The sequence below is a fragment of the Oncorhynchus masou genome, chromosome 22 (genome assembly GCF_036934945.1).
Source record: "Oncorhynchus masou masou isolate Uvic2021 chromosome 22, UVic_Omas_1.1, whole genome shotgun sequence".
Lineage (NCBI taxonomy): Eukaryota > Metazoa > Chordata > Actinopteri > Salmoniformes > Salmonidae > Oncorhynchus > Oncorhynchus masou.
This window is the reverse complement of record NC_088233.1, coordinates 35,703,974-35,727,217: the sequence shown is the minus strand read 5'-3', so window position 1 is coordinate 35,727,217 and position 23,244 is coordinate 35,703,974. Positions and strand designations below refer to the sequence as shown.

At 45.2% G+C, this 23,244-nt stretch overlaps 1 protein-coding gene across 2 annotated transcripts in view; it reads right to left on the bottom strand.

Moving 5' to 3' along the window:
* LOC135509397 (guanine nucleotide-binding protein G(o) subunit alpha) overlaps nucleotides 1–23,244 on the bottom strand; it is a 147,606-nt gene that overhangs the window by 41,418 nt on the left and 82,944 nt on the right. The window lies entirely within an intron of this gene.

Sequence of the window (23,244 nt, the reverse complement as noted above, 5' to 3'; positions counted from 1 at the left end):
ATATCCCAGAGAGGTTAAATAGTACCCACTAAACACCAGTCTTAACATCAACAGTGAAGAAGGGATTCCGGGATGCTGGCCTTCTAGGCAGAGTTGCAAAGAAAAAGCCATATCTCAGACTGGCCAATAAAAATAAAAGATTAAGATGGGCAAAAGAATACAGACACTGGACAGAGGAACACTGCCTAGAAGACCAGCATCCCAGAGTTGCCTCTTCACTGTTGTGTTGCGGGTACTATTTAATGAAGCTGCCAGTTGAGGACTTGTGAGGCTTCTGTTTCTCAAACTAGACAATCTAATGTACTTGTCCTCTTGCTCAGTTGTGCACCGGTGCCTCCCACTGCTCTTTCTATTCTGGTTAGAGCCAGTTTGCGCTGTTCTGTGAAGGGAGTACTTTGAGTCAAAGTATCAAATCAAATCAAATTTATTTGTCACATACACATGGTTAGCAGATGTTAATGCGAGTGTAGCGAAATGCTTGTGCTTCTAGTTCCGACAATGCAGTAATAACCAACAAGTAATCTAACTAACAATTCCTAAACTACTGTCTTATACACAGTGTAAAGGGATAAAGAATATGTACATAAGGATATATGAATGAGTGATGGTACAGAGCAGCATAGGCAAGATACAGTAGATGGTAGAGTACAGTATATACATATGAGATGAGTATGTAAACAAAGTGGCATAGTTAAAGTGGCTAGTGATACATGTATTACATAAGGATGCAGTCGATGATATACGTATGCATATGAGATGAATAATGTAGGGTAAGTAACATTATATAAGGTAGCATTGTTTAAAGTGGCTGGTGATATATTTACATCATTTCCCATCAATTCCCATTATTAAAGTGGCTGGAGTTGAGTCAGTGTCAGTGTGTTGGCAGCAGCCACTCAATGTTAGTGGTGGCTGTTTAACAGTCTGATGGCCTTGAGATAGAAGCTGTTTTTCAGTCTCTCGGTCCCAGCTTTGATGCACCTGTACTGACCTCGCCTTCTGGATGATAGCGGGGTGAACAGGCAGTGGCTCGGGTGGTTGATGTCCTCGATGATCTTTATGGCCTTCCTGTAACATCGGGTGGTGTAGGTGTCCTGGAGGGCAGGTAGTTTGCCCACGATGATGCGTTGTGCAGACCTCACTACCCTCTGGAGAGCCTTACGGTTGAGGGCGGAGCAGTTGCCGTACCAGGCGGTGATACAGCCCGCCAGGATGCTCTCGATTGTGCATCTGTAGAAGTTTGTGAGTGCCTTTGGTGACAAGCCGAATTTCTTCAGCCTCCTGAGGTTGAAGAGGCGCTGCTGCGCCTTCTTCACGATGCTGTCTGTGTGAGTGGACCAATTCAGTTTGTCTGTGATGTGTATGCCGAGGAACTTAAAACTTGCTACTCTCTCCACTACTGTTCCATCGATGTGGATAGCGGGGTGGAACAGTAGTGGAGAGAGTAGCAAGTTTTAAGTTCCTCGGCATACACATCACAGAAGTATCAAGATAATACCGTCCAAAATAATATTGTGATATGTAACTGTACTGATTTTTTCCCCCATCACTCTCTCATTTTTATTTTGCTTCATAGAATGACGCACACATGGATAATGGGGACTGTGATTGCCTATTGAATTTAAATCAGCTTCAAACAAACACATCATAGCGATTCATTATCACCCCTGTGCCAGGCTGGGGAGAATAGAATCTTCATCAGCATTCATTCATTAGAGTAAGCAGGCTCTCTTTAAAAGGATGCTGAGGGATTTGAATAATGTATATCTCCTCGCTGTATATCTCCTCTCTGTATATCTCCTCTATGTATATCTTTCTCTCTGTATATCTCCTCTCTGTATATCTCCTCTCTGTATATCTCCTCTGTGTATATCTCCTCTGTGTATATCTCCTCTATGTATATCTCCTCTATGTATATCGCCTCTCTGTATATCTCCTCTCTGTATATCTCCTCTCTGTATATCTCCTCTCTGTATATCTCCTCTCTGTATATCTCCTCTCTGTATATCTCCTCTCTGTATATCTCCTCTCTGTATATCTCCTCTCTGTACATCTCCTCTGTGTATATCTCCTCTGTGTATATCTCCTCTCTGTATATCTCCTCTATGTATATCTCCTCTATGTATATCGCCTCTCTGTATATCTCCTCTCTGTATATCTCCTCTCTGTATATCTCCTCTATGTATATCGCCTCTCTGTATATCGCCTCTCTGTATATCTCCTCTCTGTATATCTCCTCTCTGTATATCTCCTCTCTGTATATCTCCTCTCTGTATATCTCCTCTCTGTATATCTCCTCTGTGTATATCTCCTCTCTGTATATCTCCTCTGTGTATATCTCCTCTGTGTATATCTCCTCTGTGTATATCTCCTCTCTGTATATCTCCTCTCTGTCTCTCGCTCCATGAAAAAGAGACGGTACACATTCCTGAATCCCAAATTGACATTTTCCAAAGTGAAAAGAAGAAAAGCCGTTCGGCCAATACAGGGAAAGCCTGATAGCACCTTAATGAATAAACCTCATCCCACCGTTGTAGTGAGGAAACCTACAAACCATGAAATGTAAAATTATTAGCGTGAACTATGGTGCATTTTAAACTCCATGGGCTAGTCTAGTCAAGGTGGCCTCCATTTGTTTAGTGCCAACGCAGCGACAGAGGTGACCTTTCCTTCCTAATTAGAGCAGGGCCATCAGAGGCGATCTACTCCCTGCTGAGATATAAGGTCCCTGGTCCCTCCCTGAGCCTGGCTGCACCCTGCCTGCTCCCTGCTCCTGTGTGGGTCCACATCAAACAGGTGACTTCCTGCCTGCCCTTCTCACCCAGCCCTGTGAGATCCAGTACCAGCACCACTACTCCCCAGCACCAGCACAGATTAGGATTAAAAGCTCACAAAGTGCCTGTTTATTGGTATTATAATAAACCCTTCTCAGACTGTATCACCACAACACCCCATGTTCTAATGTACTCCCATTCTTAGCTACTGTTATCTTATCTTAAAAAAAACACATTTTGATCACAGCTCAAAATTGAGGATTAGGATAGTGATGAGGAGAAGGGGTGCAGGTTAAATGTAATGTAGGACATTTTTAGGTTTCATGCAGTACTATACTATTCTGGTCCCAGATTTGTTATGTTTGGCATAACCAATGACCATACAGTAGGACCTGGCTATACAGCACAAACAGATCTGGGACTAGAATAATAGGCTTGTACTTTTCCCCCGGGTTACACAACTTCCTGTTCCACTGTAACAGTCTGTGTGGTGGGTGAGCTGAACAGCCTCCACTCCACTGATGATCCTGAGAGGCTGCACAGTAATTATGAACAGTCAGGTGCTGGACATTATGCACAGATGGCTATCCATCACTCAGGGTTAATTATCCCAATGTGTGTGTGTGGTCATGATCACTTGGCTGGCTCTGTCAGCAGCTGCTGCTCAGGCCTCATGGTCCACTACTCAAGGTACTGTACAGGGAGCCTCTGTGGCAGACGCCTGCTCTGAGTTCTTCAGATGGAGAGATGCTACTCTGATATACAGCAGAACCACAGCAGAGGCTGTTTAACCACCCTCGGAGCCTCCACTACGGGTCTAGAACAGATAAGGATACAGAAAATATTGATCACTTCCGTTTATGGCTCTCCCTTTACTGCATGTTGTGTACTGTACAGTAACTATACAGAGGGATGAGGGCTCTGTGGACAAACCGTCATGTCACATTACAATTAAACAGTGGGCTGCTTCCTCTTCCTCTCCCAGGAGAGACCGGTGGTCTAATCCAATTTCCTGAGACCAAGCTCTGATATTACATGAACAGTTATTTTCATAAACAATTACTGTATATACTTAGGGCCCTATAAAATATGTTTTTCTCTCCCAACATGCATATTTTCCCCATTTAGTTTTTCCAGTTTTCAGTTTTTTCAGGGTTTTGCTCTATAAACACTTTTTTAATAAAACAAAAAACAAAATTGGATGTTCGAAGTTTATTCTGCCAGGTAGGAACTAGCTACTTTGTAGTTACCATTTCATTGAGAAGGTTTTTGGGAAAGTATTTCCACCTACCAGAAGACGGTTGTCATGATATTAGCATCATCGCTAAGTGGTAGACAAACGTGCACACACATACAGGGGCATTCTTGTGCCATTGAACCTCAGAAAGTTGAAGGAAAATACAAATCACTGATGCATTTTGTTCATGTTCTATGATAATCTTGGGCAAATGAATTACTTTTCGAATAAATTCAATACATTTAGTTGGTTCCCTACAAAGTTAAACCCATTGTTTAATGTATGGTTTCTGTGATACCGTGCGCGTTCTCTGCAATGCCGATTTTACAGAGCCCTATATACTGCCGTCGTCTCTCTTCTATTCTCTGTGATTGTGAATAGGGCCTCCAGATGAAGAAAGAGACCAGTGAGTGGATGTCTTTCTGTGAGCAGCACCCCCAGTTGAATTAGCAATGAAGGAAAAGGTCAAAGATCAATGTTCAGCAGCATTAGCTGTCCTGGGGCACAACATGGACATTCTTCAGGAAGGTCACTGCAGCCGTCACCGCGGAGCTCCATGTGAAAACCAAATGGCCTCCGGTATCGACATCTATGATAATCCCCTGGCCACACCTGTAGAGCATAATCCAGCAGAGAAGAATGTAGCTGAAGGTAAACCCAGAACACAGCTACAAAAAGTCCACTGTGATCAATAGCTCTGCGTGGGAATTCTATAGCCATCATCATGACAGCATTGCCTCTTATTTAATATATTCAATAGAAAAGAACATAGTACATTAGAATACAGTATCTACAGTTATACTCAAAGCACAAGTTATGCCTTCCATGTCAAAGGGGAGGTGTGTCCTTCTCTGTATGTATGCATGTATGGTGACCCTGACATCATAGTAGACTGTGTCCACAAACATGGTTTCCTTCATCTTTCTCCCTCTATCTCAACCCCTCATGTCCTTCGCTACCTCTCCCTCTATCTCAACTCCTCATGTCCTTTGCTACCTCTCCCTTCTCCCTCGCTACATCTCTATCTCAACTCCTCATGTCCTTCACTAACTCTCCCTTCTCCTTTCTCCTTTCTCAACTCCTCATGTCCTTCGCTACCTCTCCCTTCTCCCTCTATATCCTTCGCTACATCTCTATCTCAACTCCTCATGTCCTTCGCTACCTCTCCCTTCTCCCTCTATGTCCTTCGCTACATCTCTATCTCAACTCCTCATGTCCTTCGCTACCTCTCCCTTCTCCCTCTATGTCCTTCGCTACATCTCTATCTCAACTCCTCATGTCCTTCGCTACCTCTCCCTTCTCCCTCTATGTCCTTCGCTACATCTCTATCTCAACTCCTCATGTCCTTTGCTACCTCTCCCTTCTCCCTCTATGTCCTTCGCTACATCTCTATCTCAACTCCTCATGTCCTTTGCTACCTCTCCCTTCTCCCTCTGTCCTTCGCTACATCTCTCTTCATCTCAACTCCTCATGTCCTTCACTACCTCTCCCTCTATCTCAACTCCTCATGTCCTTTGCTACCTCTCCCTTCTCCCTCTGTCCTTCGCTACATCTCTATCTCAACTCCTCATGTCCTTCACTAACTCTCCCTTCTCCTTTCTCAACTCCTCATGTCCTTCACTACCTCGCCCTTCTCATTTCTCCCTCTCTCAACTCCTCATGTCCTTCGCTACCTCTCCCTTCTCATTTCTCCCTCTCTCAACCCCTCATGTCCTTTGCTACCTCTCCCTTCTCCTTCCATATCAACCCCTCATGTCCTTCGCTACCTCTCCCTTCTCCTTTCTCCCTCAATCTCAACTCCTCATGTCCTTCACTAACTCTCCCTTCTCCTTTCTCCCTCAATCTCAACTCCTCATGTCCTTCGCTACCTCTCCCTTCTCCCTCTCTCAACCCCTCATGTCCTTCGCTACCTCTCCCTTCTTCTTTTTCACTCTCTCAACCCCTCATGTCCTTCGCTACCTCTCCCTTCTCCTTCTATCTCAACCCATCATGTCCTTCGCTACCTCTCCCTTCTCCTTCTATCTCAAATCCTCATGACCTTTGCTACCTCTCCCTTCTATCTCAACCCATCATGTCCTTCTCTACCTCTTCCTTTTCATTTCTCCCTCTCTCAACTCCTCATGTCCTTCGCTACCTCTCCCTTCTCCTTCTCACAACTCGTTATGTCCTTCGCTACCTCTCCCTTCTCCTTCCATCTCAACCACTCATGTCCTTTGCTACCTCCCCCTCTATCTAAACCCCTCATGTCCTTCGTTACCTCTCCCTTGTTCACCCCTCCCTTTCCCTGTGTTTTTTTTTCAATCTACTCTTAAACCTCTCCCACACTCTCTCACCACTTCTAAACATACTAGATTTTTATGTCATTACTCTCCACGGGACGCTTCTGATTTACAGATAGACATAGTACCTTTTCTAGATGGACACTGAATTGAAACAACACACAACTCAGATACATTGGGGAGAACAAGTATTTGATACACTGCCGATTTTGCAGTTTTTCCAACTTACAAAAGCATGTAGAGTTCAAAAATCCAGAAAATCACATTGTATGATTTTTATGTAATTAAATTGCATTTTATTGCATGACATAAGTATTTGATCACCTACCAACCAGTAAGAATTCCGGCTCTCACAGACCTGTTAGTTTTTCTTTAAGAAGCCCTCCTGTTCTCCACTCATTACCTGTATTAACTGCACCTGTTTGAACTCGTTACCTGTATAAAAGACACCTGTCCACACACTCAATCAAACAGACTCCAACCTCTCCACAAAGGCCAAGACTAGAAGGCTGTGTAGGGACATCAGGGATAAAATTGTAGACCTGCACAAGGCTGGGATGGGCTACAGGACAATAGGCAAGCAGCTTGGTGAGAAGGCAACAACTGGCGCAATTCAAGAAGTTCAAGATGACGGTCAATCACCCTCGGCCTGGGGCTCCATGCAAGATGTCACCTCGTGGGGCATCAATGATCACGAGGAAGGTGAAGGATCAGCCCAGAACTACACGACAGGACCTGGTCAATGACCTGAAGAGAGCTGGGACCACAGTCTCAAAGAAAACCATTAGTAACACACTACGCCGTCATGGATTAAAATCCTGCAGCGCACGCAAGATCCCATTGCTCAAGCCAGCGCATGTCCAGGCCCGTCTGAAGTTTGTCAATGACCATCTGGATGATCCAGAGAAGAGAAGGTCATGTGGTCTGATTAGACCAAAAGGCTCTATTTTTGTCTTAACTCCACTCGCCATGTTTGGAGGAAGAAGAAGGATAAGTACAACCCTAAGAACACCATCCCAACCGTGAAGCATGAAGGTGGAAACATCATTCTTTGGGGATGCTTTTCTGCAAAGGGGACAGGACGACTGCACCGTATTGAGGGGAGGATGGATGGGGCCATGTATCGCGGGATCTTGGCCAACAACCTCCTTCCCCCAGTAAGAGCATTGCAGATGGATCATGGCTGGGTCTTCCAGCATGACAACGACCAAACACACACAGCCAGGGCAACTAAGGAGTGGCTCCGTAAGAAGCATCTCAAGGTCCTGGAGTGGTCTCGCCAGTCTCCAGACCTGAACCCAATAGAAAATCTTTGGAGGGAGCTGAAAGTCCATATTGCCCAGCGACAGCCCCGAAACCTGAAGGATCTGGAGGTCTGTATGGAGGAGTGGGCCAAAATCCCTGCTGCAGTGTGTGCAAACCTGGTCAAGAACTACAGGAAACGTATGATCTCTGTAATTGCAAACAAAGGTTTCTTAACCAAATATTAAGTTCTGCTTTTCTGATGTATCAAATACTTATGTCATGCAATAAAATGCAAATGAATTACTTAAAAATCATACAATGTGATTTTCTGGATTTTTGTTTTAGATTCCGTCTCTTGCAGTTGAAGTGTACCTATGATAAAAATTACAGACCTCTACATGCTTTGTAAGTAGGAAAACCTGCAAAATTGGCAGTGTATCAAATACTTGTTCTCCCCACTGTATGTACTACACCCCTCACTGCTGCCAGCCCTCCACTTCATTATAGTCCCTCTTTCTCTGTCGCTTGCTCACTAGTCCCCCCTTCACTACTCTGCATCATGACATTCAGCTCCAGTTACCATGGTTATCAGGCCCTTCCTGAGGAATGTCATCTTGGGTCTGATGCTCACTCTACCTCTCTCCCTTGCTCCCGCTACCTCTCATACCTTCCTCCCTCTCCCTCACTACTTTGCTCTCACCTTTCTCCTATCTCTGTGCCTCCCACGGCAGCTGCTGAATTATTGACCTGATAAAATATTTAACTGTTATTCTGCTTTCCTGCAGTTGTGGCCTAATGGTTGTCAGCCTTAAAGGCCATACAGTAGGCTACTATGCGTTGTGACAGTGTCTCTATTGCCAAGCTGAGTGGAGAGGAGACCAGGGGCCACGCCCTGCCTGCACTGAGCCACACCATTAACCTCCTGCCCGCCCCGAGCCACACCATTAACCTCCTGCCTGCCTCGAGCCACACCATTAACCTCCTGTCTGCCCTGAGCCACACAATTAATCTCCTGCCTGCCCCGAGCCACAACATTAACCTCCTGCCTGCCCCAAGCCACACAATAAATCTCCTGTCTGCCCCGAGCCACACCATTAACCTCCTGCCTGCCACGAGCCACACCATTAATCTCCTGCCTGCCCCGAGCCACACCATTAACCTCCTGCCTGCCTCGAGCCACACCATTAACCTCCTGCCCGCCCCGAGCCACACCATTAACCTCCTGCCTGCCTCGAGCCACACCATTAACCTCCTGCCTGCCCCGAGCCACACCATTAACCTCCTGCCTCCCGCTGCTATGTCATCAGGGCCTAAAATTAATGTAAAAATAATGATCTTATCTGTGATCTTTTGGTTAAAAGAGTCCCTCCTGCAGCAAAGCTTTGGCTTCTTCCTTCTTCCTTGCTGAGTGGCCTTTCAAGTTATGTCGATATAGGACTTGTTTTACTGTGGATATAGATACTTTTGTACCTGTTTCCTCCAGCATCTTCACAAGGTCCTTTGCTGTTCTTCTGGGATTGATTTACACTTTTCGCACCAAAGTACGTTAATCTCTAGGAGACAGACCGCGTATCCTTCCTGAGTGGTATGACGGCTGCGTGGTCCCATTGTGTTTATACTTGCGTACTATTGTTTGTACAGATGAAAGTGGTACCTTCAATCGTTTGGAAATTGCTCCCAAGGATGAACCAGACTTGGAGGTCTACAATTATTTTTCTGTAGAATTATTTGGCTGATTTCTTATGCTTTTCCCATGATGTCAAGTAAAGAGGCACTGCGTTTGAAGGTAGGTCTTGGAATACATCCACAGGTACACCTCCTATTGACTCAAATGAAGTCAATTAGCCTATCAGAAGCTTCTAAAGCCATGACATTTTCTGGAATTTTTCAAGCTTTATAAAGGCACAGTCAACTTGGTTGTAAGCTTCTGACCAACTGGAATTGTGATACAGTGAATTATAAGTGACAATCTGTCTGTAAACAATTGTTGGAAAAATGCCTTGTGTCATGCACAAAGTAGATGTCCTAACCAACTTGCTAAAACTATAGTTTGTTAACAAGACAAGACTCCAACCTAAGTGTATGTAAACTTCCAACTTCAACTGTATCTAGTACGTAGCTATCTCTCTCTCAATATAGTAGCTAACTATCTATCTATCTCGTAGCTATCTTTTTAGCATCTATCTCGTAGCTATCTAGTCTCTCTCCCCTCTCATAGCTATTAGCTACAGCAAGGTGTGAGTTTGTGTGAGTGTAGTGTACAGACTGATGATGGATTTGGCAGTGGATGTGGTGCTGTCTGTCTGTAGGCCTGCGGGTTGCTGCTGTGTCAGCTGAGGCCTGGCATTTATTAAAGAGCAATCTACTCTCCACTGTCGGCTCCAATAGCAGCAGCATTACCCTTGGCCTGCTCCTCTCCTCTCCTCTCTGCTCCTCTCTTCTCCTCTCTGCTCCTCTCTTCTCCTCTCTGCTCCTCTCCTCTCTGCGCCTCTCCTCTCTGCTCCTCTCCTCTCTGCTCCTCTCCTCTCCGCTCCTCTCCTCTCTGCTCCTCTCCTCTCTCCTCCTCTCCTCTCTGCTCCTCTCTTCTCCTCTCTGCTCCTCTCCTCTCCGCTCCTCTCCTCTCTGCTCCGCTCCTCTCCTCCTCTCCTCTCTGCTCCGCTCCTCTCCTCCTCTCCTCTCCTCTCCTCTCTGCTCCTCTCCTCTCTGCTCCGCTCCTCTCCTCTCTGCTCCGCTCCTTTCCTCTCTGCTCCGCTCCTCTCCGCTCCGCTCTGCTCCTCTCCTCTCCTCTCCGCTCCTCTCCTCTCTGCTCCTCTCCTCTCTGCTCCTCTCCTCTCTGCTCCTCTCTGCTCCTCTCCTCTCTGCTCCTCTCCTCTCTGCTCCTCTCCTCTCCTCTCTGCTCCTCTCCTCTCCTCTCCTCTCCGCTCCTCTCCTCTCTGCTCCTCTCCTCTCTGCTCCTCTCCTCTCTGCTCCTCTCTGCTCCTCTCCTCTCTGCTCCTCTCCTCTCTGCTCCTCTCTGCTCCTCTCCTCTCCTCTCTGCTCCTCTCCTCTCTGCTCCTCTCCTCTCCTCTCTGCTCCTCTCCTCTCTGCTCCTCTCTGCTCCTCTCCGCTCCTCTCCTCTCTGCTCCTCTCCTCTCTCCTCTCTGCTCCTCTCCTCTCTGCTCCTCTCCTCTCCGCTCCTCTCATCTCCTCTCCGCTCCTCTCCGCTCCTCTCCTCTCTGCTCCTCTCCTCTCTGCTCCTCTCCTCTCTGCTCCTCTCCTCTCTGCTCCTCTCTGCCTCAACAGACTTAACAAACATTTATTTTTCAGAAGCAGCAGAAAGCTGCCACCTCCACCCCTCTGAAACACACCTCAGTGAGATTCCTCATTTGTCTAGGTGTCAGTCTTTCTCACCATTTTGTAGACAGTAGGCTCTGTGGTTAACACCATACCTACCAGCAGGTAGGTAGCTACATGGCTTCAGTAGGGTTGCTGGATGCACTATGAATGTTACCAGAGAATCTCAGCTATCTCACTCCTCAGCCTCTGTCTGGGCGCAGGTCCACAGAATTTACAGCATGCAGTAAAAACACTCCATCCTTTCTGTCAACACATTATTGTTTAGGAGTGCACCCCCATATGGGACTATCCCCAACCCTTACCCCCACCCCTCTCAGGCGTCCCAGAGCAGTTCGCAGGGCACTCAGGGGAGCCAGTGAGAGGAGGAAATCAAATTAAGTGGCAGCCTGCGAATAACAAACAACATGGGCGTCAGGGCGTTGTCTCTGTGCTGTGGCAGGCCAGTAATTACGCTGGCCTGTGTGCCCAGCCAGGTGGAAATGACATGCCCACAGGTGGAGGTTGCACACAGTGGCACCCGTCTGGCAAGACCCCTGGGACACCACACAGGGAGGAGGAGTAATTAGAGAGAGTGCAACAGGATCCATATCTTCTCCTGTCTTAATGTCACTGCTTTGTCATCATCCTGACCTATACCTTTTAATTTCATACTCAGGTTGTAGTAGTAGTAGTGGTCCATTAGTGCAGTAGTGGGTGAGAGGTGAGTGCAATGATGGAAAAGGGATCTGGTACCATATTCTCTGTATCTAATGTATCGTAGTATTGACAACTCATAGAAATGTAATTCCACCCCTTAAACCACTCATAATAACATCGATAGGAAGTCATAGTATCATCACACCAAAGACAGAGATAATGTGTTATATAGGGAGGGTGGGAAAATGTAAAAGAAAGAAAGCCTGGGCCCTATTCAGAGCCATCCCAACCAATGGAACGCTGAGATCACTTAGATGCAGTGTTCCTATTCTTCTTTAAGTCTCCAATGAACTATGTCTTTGTGGCAACCACCTGTTTCCTAGCAGCACAGCTCCGATTATGGAAAAATTAATGAAAATCCACCCTGAGAGAGCGGGAAGGGAAGAGAGCAGACAGGACGGAAAACCAGATGTCCACAGAGTTTCCGACAACCCAGGAAAGACAAGCTGGAACTCCCTCCGTGTGGAGAGAGGATCATACATCACACCGAAGACTAACCAACAGTCAGCACCCAGTAATGTGGTAGAGGATCATCACACCCAAGACTAACCAACAGTCAGCACCCAGTAATGTCAGAGGATCATCACACCCAAGACTAACCAACAGTCAGCACCCAGTAATGTGGTAGAGGATCATCACACCCAAGACTAACCAACAGTCAGCACCCAGTAAAGTGGTAGAGGATCATCACACCCAAGACTAACCAACTGTCAGCACCCAGTAATGTGGTAGAAGATCATCACACCCAAGACTAACCAACAGCCAGCACCCAGTAATGTGATAGAGAGGACACTGGACACACACTACACTTAAACTGGGACACACACTACACTTAAACTGGGACACACACTACACTTAAACTGGGACACACACACACACACACACACACACACACACACACACACACACACACACACACACACACACACGAGTGCTGCTTATCAGCTGAAGAGGAGCACCTTGTTTCATGGACCTAAATATATATCTAGCCCCTGAATGCATTAGTTTGATAGTGATAACTGTAATGAAGAGCTATTGAATTAGATTATCTTATTTTCTCAGTTTGTCACACAGTACTCTTCTAAATCAGCTATAAATAACATTGATGAATACGCTGATTCGGTGAGCGAGTTTATTAGCAAGTGCATCTGTGATGTCGTACCCCCAGCAACTAATAAAACATTCCCAAACAAGAAACCGTGGATTGATGGCATCATTCGCGCGAACCACTGCTTTTAACCAGGGCAAGGTGACCGGAAACATGACAGAATACAAACAGTGTAGCTATTCCCTCCGCAAGGCAAACAAACAAGCTAAGCGTCAGTATAGAGACAAAGTAGAGTTGCAATTCAACGGCTCAGGCACAAGAGGTATGTGGCAGGATTTACAGTCAATCACAGACTACAAAAAGAAAACCAGCCCCGTCGCGGACCAGGATGACTTGCTCCCAGACAGACTAAACAACTTCTTTGCTCGCTTTGAGGACAATACAGTGCCACTGACATGGCCAGCTACCAAAACCTGCGGACTCTCCTTCACTGCAGCCGACGTGAGTAAAACATTTAAACGTGTTAACCCTCGCAAGGCTGCAGGCCGAGACGGCATCCCCAGGCGCGTCCACAGAGCATGCGCAGACCAGCTGGCTGGTGTGTTTACGGACATATTCAATCAATCCTTATCCCAGTCTGCTGTTCCCACATTCAAGAGGGCCACCATTGTTCCTGTTCCCAAGAAAGCTAAGGTAACTGAGCTAAACGACTAAGACCCCGTAGCACTCACTTCCGTCATCATGAAGTGCTTTGAGAGATTAGTCAAGGACCATATCACCTCCACTCTACCTGACACCCTAGACCCACTCCAATTTGCTTACCGCCCCAATAGGTCCGCAGATGACGCAATCGCAACCACACTGCCCAAACCCATCTGGACAAGAGGAATACCTATGTGAGAATGCTGTTCATCGACTACAGCTCAGCATTTAACACCATAGTACCCTCCAAACTCGTCATCAAGCTCGAGACCCTGGGTCTCTTCCCCGCCCTGTGCAACTGGGTACTGGACTTCCTGACAGGCCGCCCCCGGGTGGTGAGGGTAGGTAACAACTCCACCCCGCTGATCCTCAATACTGGGACTGCACAAGGGTGCGTTCTGAGCCCTCTCCTGTACTCCCTGTTCACCCACGACTGCATCTAACTCAATCATTAAGTTTGCAGACTACACTACACTACAGTGGTAGGCTTGATTACCAACAATGACGAGACGGCCGACAGGGAGGAGGTGAGGGCCCTCGGAGTGTGGTGTCAGGAAAATAACCTCACACTCAACGTCAACAAAACAAAGGAGATGATCGTGGACTTCAGGAAACAGCAGAGGGAGCACCCCCCTATCCACAATGACGGGACAGTAGTGGAGAGGGTAGTAAGTTTGAAGTTCCTCGGCGTACACATCACGGACAAACTGAATTGGTCCACCCACACAGACAGCATTGTGAAGAAGGCACAGCAGCACCTCTTCAACCTCAGGAGGCTAAAGAAATTTGGCTGGTCACCAAAAGCACTCAAACTTTTCATATGCACAATCGAGAGCATCCTGTCGGGCTGTATCACCACTTGGTACGGCAACTGCTCCGCCCACAACCGTAAGGATTTCCAGAGGGTAGTGAGGTCTGCACAACGCATCACCGGGGGCAATCTACCTGCCCTCCAGGACACCTACACCACCCGATGTCACAGGAAGGCCATAAAGATCATCAAGGACAACAACCACCTGAGCCACTGCCTGTTCACCCCGCTATCATCCAGAAGGCGAGGTCAGTACAGGTGCATCAAAGCTGAGACCGAGTGACTGAAAAACAGCTTCTATCTCAAGGCCATCAGACTATTAAAGAGCCAGCACTAACATTGAGTGGCTGCTGCCAACATACTGACTCAACTCCAGCCACTTTAATATTGGAATAATTGATGTAAAAAATGTATCACTAGACACTTTAAACAATGCCATTTAATATAATGTTTACATACCCTACATTACTCGTCTCATATGTATATACTGTACTCGATACCATCTACTGCATTTTGCCTTTGCCGTTCTGTACCATCATTCATTCATATATCTTTATACATATTCTTCATCCCTTTACACTTGTGTGTCACGCCTTGGCCATAGGCTTTTATTCTCTATTTTGTTTAGGCCAGGGTGTGACTAGGGTGGGAATTCTACGTTCCTTTTTCTATGTTTTTGTATTTCTTTGTTTTTGGCCGGGTATGGTTTTCAATCAGGGACAGCTGTCTATCGTTGTCTCTGATTTAGAACCGTACTTAGGTAGCTCTTGCCCACATGGGTTTTGTGGGTAGTTGTTTTCTGTGTTTTACCATAAAGAACTGTATCGGTTTTCATTTATTTCTCTTGGTCTTGTTTTCAGTGTTCAGGTTAATAAATATATTATGGACACATACGACGCTGTGCATTGGTCTGATATTTCATTCTCCTCGTCAGAAGAGGAGGAGAACCGTTAGTTACATTGTGTGTATAAGGTAGTTGTGAAATTGTTAGGTTAGATTACTCGTTGGTTATTACCGCATTGTCGGAACTAGAAGCACAAGCATTTCGCTACACTCGCATTAACATCTGCTAACCATGTGTATGTGACAAATAAAATTTGATTTAGTGCACTGAAACTTCGGTACTTTTTTGATACTAGAAAATGAAAAACGATTCGGTACAAGAATTTTTGTTACTTTCGGTACTTCTGTCAAATGTGTCTAACGTCATATATGGATAGAGAGGATCGAGTCTGTCTAGTAATTTGTCTGAATCTTCTCATGAGGCAGTAGCTAGTCAGGCAACTTGTGCTTGGGCATGCAGCTGACACAGGTGCTTAGTCCCAGGGTCCTTAGCTTAGTGATGAGCTTTGAGGGCACTATGATGTTGAACGCTGAGCTGTAGTCAATGAATAGCATTCTCACATAGGTGTTCCTTTTGTCCAGGTGTGGAAGGGCAGTGTGGAGTACATCTGTGGATCTGTTGGAGCGTTATGCAAATTGGAGTTGGTCTAGGGTTTCTGGCATAATGGTGTTGATGTGAGCCATGACCCGCCTTTCAAAGCATTTCATGGCTACAGACGTGAGTGCTACGGGTCGGTAGTAATTTAGGCAGGTTACCTTAGTGTTCTTGGGCACCATGACTATGGTGGTCTGCTTGAAACATGGTGGTATTACAGACTCAGACAGGGAGAGGTTGAAAATATCAGTGAAGACATTTGCCAGTTGGTTAGCGCAATGCTCGGAGGACATATCCTTGTAATCCGTCTGGTCCTTCTGCTCGTGAATGTTGACCTGTTTAAAAGGTCTTACTCACATTGGCTGCTGAGTGTGTGATCACACAGTCATCCGGAACAGCTGAGGCTCTCATCCATATTTAAGTGTTACTTTCCTCGAAGCGAGCATAGAAGTTATTTTGCTTGTCTGGTAGGCACGTGTCACTGAGCAGCTCTCGGCTGTGCTTCCCTTTGTAGTCTGTAATAGTTTGCAAGCCCTGCCACATCCGACGAGCGTCGTAGCCGATGTAGTACGATTTGATCTTAGTCCTATATTGACGCTTTGCCTGTTTGATGGTTCGTCGGAGGGCACAGTGGGATTTCTGATAGGCTTCCGGGTTAGAGTTCCGCTCCTTGAAAGCGGCAGCTTTAACCTTTAACTCAGTATGAATGTTGCCTGTAATCCATGGCTTCTGGTTGGGGTATGTACGTACAGTTACTGTGGGCACAATGTCATTGATGCACTTATTGATAAAGCCAGTGACTGATGTGGTGTACCCCTCAATGCCATCGGAAGAATCCCGGAACATATTCCAGTCTGTGCTAACAAAACAGTCCTGTAGTTTAGCATCTGCTTCATCTGACATTTTTATAGACCGAATCACTGGTGCTTCCTGCTTTCATTTTTGCTTGTAAGCAGGAATCCGGAGGATAGAATTATGGTCAGATTGGCCAAATTGAGGGTGAGAGAGAGCTTTGTATGCCTACCTGTGTGTTCTAGAGTTTTTTCCCTCTTGTTGCACATTTAACATGCTGATAGAAATTAGGTAAAACTGATTTAAGTTTCCCTGCATTAAAGTCCTCGGCCACTAGGAGTGCCGCCTCTGGATGAGCATTTTCCTGTTTGCTTATGGCGGTATACGTCTCATTGAGTGCGGTTTTAGTGCCAGCATTGGTCTGTGGTGGTATGTAGATAGCTACGAAAAATACAGATGAAAACTCACTAGATAGATAGTGTGGTCTACAGCTTATCATGAGCTGCTCTACCTCAGGCGAGCAAAACCTTGAGACTTCCTTAGATATCGTGCACCAGCTGTTGTTAACAAATATGCATAGGCCCCCGCCCCGTGTCTTACCAGAGGCTGCTGTTCTATCCTGCCGATAAGAGTGTATAACCCTCCAGCTGTATGTTATTAATGTCGTTGGTGAAACGACTCGGTGAAACATAAGATATTACAGTTTTTAATGTCCCGTTGGTAGAATATACGTGCTTTCAGTTTGTCCCATTTATTTTCCATTGAACGTTAGCTAACAGTACTGATGGCAAAGGCAGATTAGCCACTCGTCGCCTGATCCTCACAAGTTACCCCGATCTCTTTCCGCAAAATCTCAGCTTCTTTCTCCAGCGAATGACGGGGATGAGGGCCTGTTTGGATGTTTGGAGTATATCCTTGCCGTCTGACTCATTAAAGAATAATTATTTTTCCGGCAGCAGCAACATTATGTACAAAACAAGTTATAAACAATGCAAAAAAACATAAAATAGCACAGTTGGTTAAGAGCCAATAAAACAGCTGCCATCCGTTCCGGTGCCATCTTGCATTACAAATGAACCCTGATATTTATGAAATTGCATTTCAAAACAGTTTAGATATAGTTGTAAAATTATTTAGTATTCTCTGAGTCTCAGATATGGTTCTGCATGAGGAAACTTAAGATATTCTTATGATATTTAAAATTGTGTTTTATTTTTTTGCATGACATTTTATATAGTATATATCTAGAATTTTATATAGAATATAATATATTTGTTATTTTAGTTGTTCTACATATTGTTCAATGTAAAAATAAATAAAGCCCAGTGGTTATTCTGTGTAATACGCTCTCTTTTTTTTTGTTGCCATGGTATCGTTCCGGTTTCGAGTATCATTTCGATATTGAGTGTCATGATACCGTGATATTAAACCTGGTATTGAAGTCAAAAATCTGGTATTGTGACAACACTACTGCCACCACCAATACTACAACTACTACTACCACCACCACCACCACCACCACCACCACCACCACCACTACTACTACTACTGTCTGATCATAAGTGTCTAATTGAAAGCCTTCCTGTATCTGACACCTGTCCTTTCATCGTGGGCATTCCCATCCATATGTCAATCAAATCAAAATTATTTTTAGCTCAGAATTGTGTTCTTATGCTTATATTAATCTGCAAACTATTTCAATTACACAAAGGCCAGACTATTTGGGATGTCAAATTCAATTCAATCTGTATGAGCGCAGGGTTTGGGGATGATATTAAGCTATTTAGACTTAGCCAGTGCATTTCATTTTGGAGGGATTTGTATTAATTGCCGATGATGGCTTCTTAACTCATTTGCCCATTGAGAAGTAGGGTGCAGTAGAGCTGACCTGGTGATGCCTTAGAGATTCTACCTGCTGCTTCTCTAATGCTTCCATTTAATTTTGCATATAGAACATTACTCAAAATGACATTATTTGGAATGCTGACAGAAAACAACTTACGCTAAAGACTTAAAGTCATATTGTGGGTAGAATAACATGGTTGCCAACACAAATAGAATTCATTCTACAACAGGTTGGTCAAAACAAGCAGTGATTGATTGAGATGCATTCGAAGCCATACTAAAAAACCTGTTTAGCATGGTTAAGCCTATGACGCAAAAATGGGCATCTTGTTTTCTGTTCCATCTGAGAAATCCCTGCACATCCACTGTCCCATCAGCCCAGCCAGCCAATCCATTAACTTGATTTCCACTGTAAAAAAAGCAGACATTATTTCTTCTTGCTTCTCGCCTAACATTTGGTTTGCAACAACGGGAGTTTGCACAAATGTCTGTCCCGATATTTGCAACAATTTCTCAATATTGAAATTCGATCTCCACTGTTTTAATAAATAAACAACACAATAAACATGAAACACAAACAACACAAACAACACAATAAACATGAAACACAAACAACACAATAAACATGAAACAGAGTCAATAACACCTGAGGAAAGAACCAAGGGGAGTGACAGATATAGGGGAGGTAATCAGGGAGGTGATGGAGTCCAGGTGAGTGTCATGAGGCGCAGGTACGCTTGACGATGGTGACAGGTGTGAGGGGTAATCAGCAGCCTGATAACCTAGAGGCCGGAGAGGGAGTACACGTGACAAATTGAGAATTAACGTGTCAGGACGAGACAGATATCTTTTTTCAGCCAGTCGAAATCATGAATCAGCATAATTTTGATGGATATATACAAAGAAATGTCAATAAAAAAACAGGTCAAACTAAATTAACTGCAGCTACTTTGCTGTTGTTCTGGGATTGATTTACACTTTCACACCAAAGTACGTTCATCTCTAGGAGAGAGAACATGTCTTCTTCCTGAGTGGTATGACAGCTGCATGGTCCCATGGTGTTTATACTTGCATACTATTGTTTGTACAGATAAACGTGGTACATTCAGGCGTTTGGAAATTGCTCCCAAGGATGAACCAGACTTGTGGAGGTCTACAATCTTGTTTCTCAGATCCTGGCTGATTTATTTTGATTTTCCCATGATGTCAAGCAAAGAGACACTGAGTTTGAAGGTAGGCCATGAAATACATCCACAGGTACACCTCCAATTGACTCAAATGATGTCAATTAGCCTATCAGAAGCTTCTAAAGCCATGACATCCTTTTCTGGAATTTTCCAAGCTGTTTAAAGGCACAGTCAACTTAGTGTATGTAAACTTCTGACCCATTAGAATTGTGATAGTGAATTTTAAAGTTAGTTAATCTGTCTGTAAACAATTGTTGGAAAAATTCCTTGTGTCATGCACATGTCCTAACCGACTTGCCAAAACTATAGTTTGTTAACAAGAAATGTGTGGAGTGGTTGTAAAAACAAGTTTTAATGACTCCAACCGAAGTGTATGTAAACTTCTGACTTCAACTGTATGTGTGTGGTTTGTGATCATGCATGTGGTTGTGTGTGTGCGACTGTGTGTGTGTGTGTTGAACTCCGGAAGACAGCACATGGGCTCAGCTCTCTGCAGCAGACCGTTAGAAAGCAGCAGCTCTGCACCAGCTGACCAGAAGACTGGGCTCTTTGAGATGACATCTACCACCCCCTAACACATTTCACATCTTCCATGCTTTTCTGTCCTTTCTCTTCCTCTCCTCTCCAACCCATCCCACTCTCCATTCCCTCTCCAATCCATTACCGGCATTCAATCTGGCTCTATTAAGCCTTCACACGAGCTACCCACTCTGCTTGCCAGTCTGCTCTCAGCTGGGCCTTGCATGGAGCACCGCTGTCAGGGGCTAAATTGAGAAGAGAAAAGTGTTCTACATTAACCCACATCAACCGGCAGGCACTGTTCACACACATACACGAGCTACACACGGCAGAGGAATAAAAACGTATGCATGGCAAACAGGAGCATGCCTGCCCATAAGGAATCCAATGCTGTTGTTCTATTTACGGGATGTGAGCCCAAATAAAGGCCAAAGATAATATTCAAATCAGTTGAATAATAGAAAGAGATGACACTGTACAGTTCCTGAGCTTTTCACCAGTGGTTGAAGAGTAATGGGTATTTTTAAAATGTATTTAACTTTTATTTAACTAGGCAAGTCAGTTAAGAACAAATTCTTATTTACAATGATGGCCTACCCTGGCCAAACCCTAACCCGGATGATGCTGGGACAATTGTGCGCCACCCTATAGGACTCCCAATCATGGCTGGAATCGAACCAGGGTCTGTAGTGACGCCTCTACCAATTAGATGCAATACCGCTGCGCCACTATGGATGTGATGTTAAGTCTGCTCTGCTCTTCTAGCAGTTTTAAGTACAGCTTGTACAATGCACTTATACTGATGTCTAGTCAAAGAGAAGGCAGAACAGAGACATACTTACATAAATATTGTTGAACTTTGGCATGCAGTGAAACATTAAACCAAGGCCGACAGTATTGATGGCCCACTGAACGACGACTAGATATGTTCAGTGCATTCGCAAAGTATTCAGGCCCCTTATTCTAAAATAGTTTTTTTTTCTCCTCATCAATCTACACACAAGAACTCATAACAACAAAGCAAAAACATGCTTAAAAAATAAATAAATGAAAAATCACATTTACATAATTATTCACACCCTTTACTCAGTACTTTGTTGAAGCACCTTTGACAATGATTACAGCCTTGAGTCTCTTGGGTATGAAGCTACTAGCTTGGCACACCTGTATTTGGGGAGTTTCTCCCATTATTCTCTGCAGATCCTCTCAAGCTATGTCAGGTTAGATGGAAAACATCGATGCACAGATATTTTCAGGTCTCTCCTGAAATATTTGATCGGGTTCTGGCTGGGCCACTCAAGGACATTTTGAGACTTGTCCCAAAGTCAGTCCTGCATTGTCTTGGCTGTGTGCTTAGGGTCGTTGAACCTTCGCCCCAGGTCCCGAGCTCTCTGGAGCAGGTTTTCATCAAGGATCTCTGTACTTTGCTCCGTTCCTCTTTCCCCTCGATCCTGACTAGTCTCCCAGTCCCAACCGCTGAAAAACATTCACACAGCATGATGCTGCCACCACGCTTCTCCGTAGGGATGGTACCAGGTTTCCTCCAGACATGACACCTGGCATTCAAGCCAAAGAGTTCAATCTTGTTTTCATCAGACCAGAGAATCTTGTTTCTCATGGTCTGAGAGTCCTTTAGATGCCTTTTGGCAAACACCAAACGGGCTGTCATGTACCTGTTACTGAGGAGTGGCTTCTGTCTGGCCACTCTACCATAAAGACCTGATTGGTGGAGTGCTGCAGAGATGGAGAACTTTCCAGAAGGACAACCCATCTTCACAGAGGAACTCTGGAGCTCTGTCAGAATGACCATTGGGATCTTGGTCAAATCAAATCAAATTTTATTTGTCACATACACATGGTTAGCAGATGTTAATGCGAGTGTAGCGAAATGCTTGTGCTTCTAGTTCCGACAATGCAGTAATAACCAACAGGTAATCTAACTAACAATTCCAAAACTAATTTCTTATACACAGTGTAAGGGGATAAAGAATATGTACATAAGGATATGAATGAGTGATGGTGCAGAGCAGCATAGGCAAGATACAGTAGATGGTATTGAGTACAGTATATACATATGAGATGAGTATGTAAACAAAGTGGCATAGTTAAAGTGGCTAGTGATACATGTATTACATAAGGATGCAGTAGATGATATAGAGTACAGTATATACGTATACATATGAGATGAATAATGTAGGGTATGTAAACATTATATTAGGTAGCATTGTTTAAAGTGGCTAGTGATATATTTTACATCATTTCCCATCAATTCCCATTATTAAAGTGGCTGGAGTTGAGTCAGTGTGTTGGCAGCAACCACTCAATGTTAGTGGTTGCTGTTTAACAGTCTGATGGCCTTGAGATAGAAGCTGTTTTTCAGTCTCTCGGTCCCAGCTTTGATGCACCTGTACTGACCTCGCCTTCTGGATGATAGCGGGGTGAACAGGCAGTGGCTCGGGTGGGTGTTGTCCTTGATGATCTTTATGGCCTTCCTGTGACATCGGGTGGTGTAGGTGTCCTGGAGGGCAGGTAGTTTGCCCCCGGTGATGCGTTGTGCAGACCTCACTACCCTCTGGAGAGCCTTACGGTTGTGGGCAGAGCAGTTGCCATACCAGGCGGTGATACAGCCCACCAGGATGCTCTCGATTGTGCATCTGTAGAAGTTTGTGAGTGCTTTTGGTGACAAGCAGAATTTCTTCCGCCTCCTGAGGTTGAAGAGGCGCTGCTGCGCCTTCTTCACGATGCCGCGCCTTCTTCACGATGCCGTCTGTGTGAGTGGACCAATTCAGTTTGTCTGTGATGTGTATGCCGAGGAACTTAAAACTTACTACCCTCTCCACTACTGTTCCATCTATGTGGATAGGGGGATGTTCCCTCTGCTGTTTCCTGAAGTCCACAATCATCTCCTTAGTTTTGTTGACGTTGAGTGTGAGGTTATTGTCCTGAGGGCCCTCACCTCCTCCCTGTAGGCCGTCTCGTCGTTGTTGGTAATTAAGCCTACCACTCGTGTCGTCCGCAAACTTGATGATTGAGTTGGAGGCGTGCGTGGCCGCGCAGTCGTGGGTGAACAAGGAGTACAGGAGAGGGCTCAGAACGCACCCTTGTGGGGCCTCAGTCTTGAGGATCAGCGGGGTGGAGATGTTGTTGCCTACCCTCACCACCTGGGGGCGGCCCGTCAGGGAGTCCAGTAACCAGTTGCACAGGGCGGGGTCGAGACCCAGGGTCTCCCAGGGTGTCAGGTAGGGTGGAGGTGATATGGTCCTTGACTAGTCTCTCAAAGCACTTCATGATGACGGAAGTGAGTGCTACGGGGCGGTAGTCGTTTAGCTCAGTTA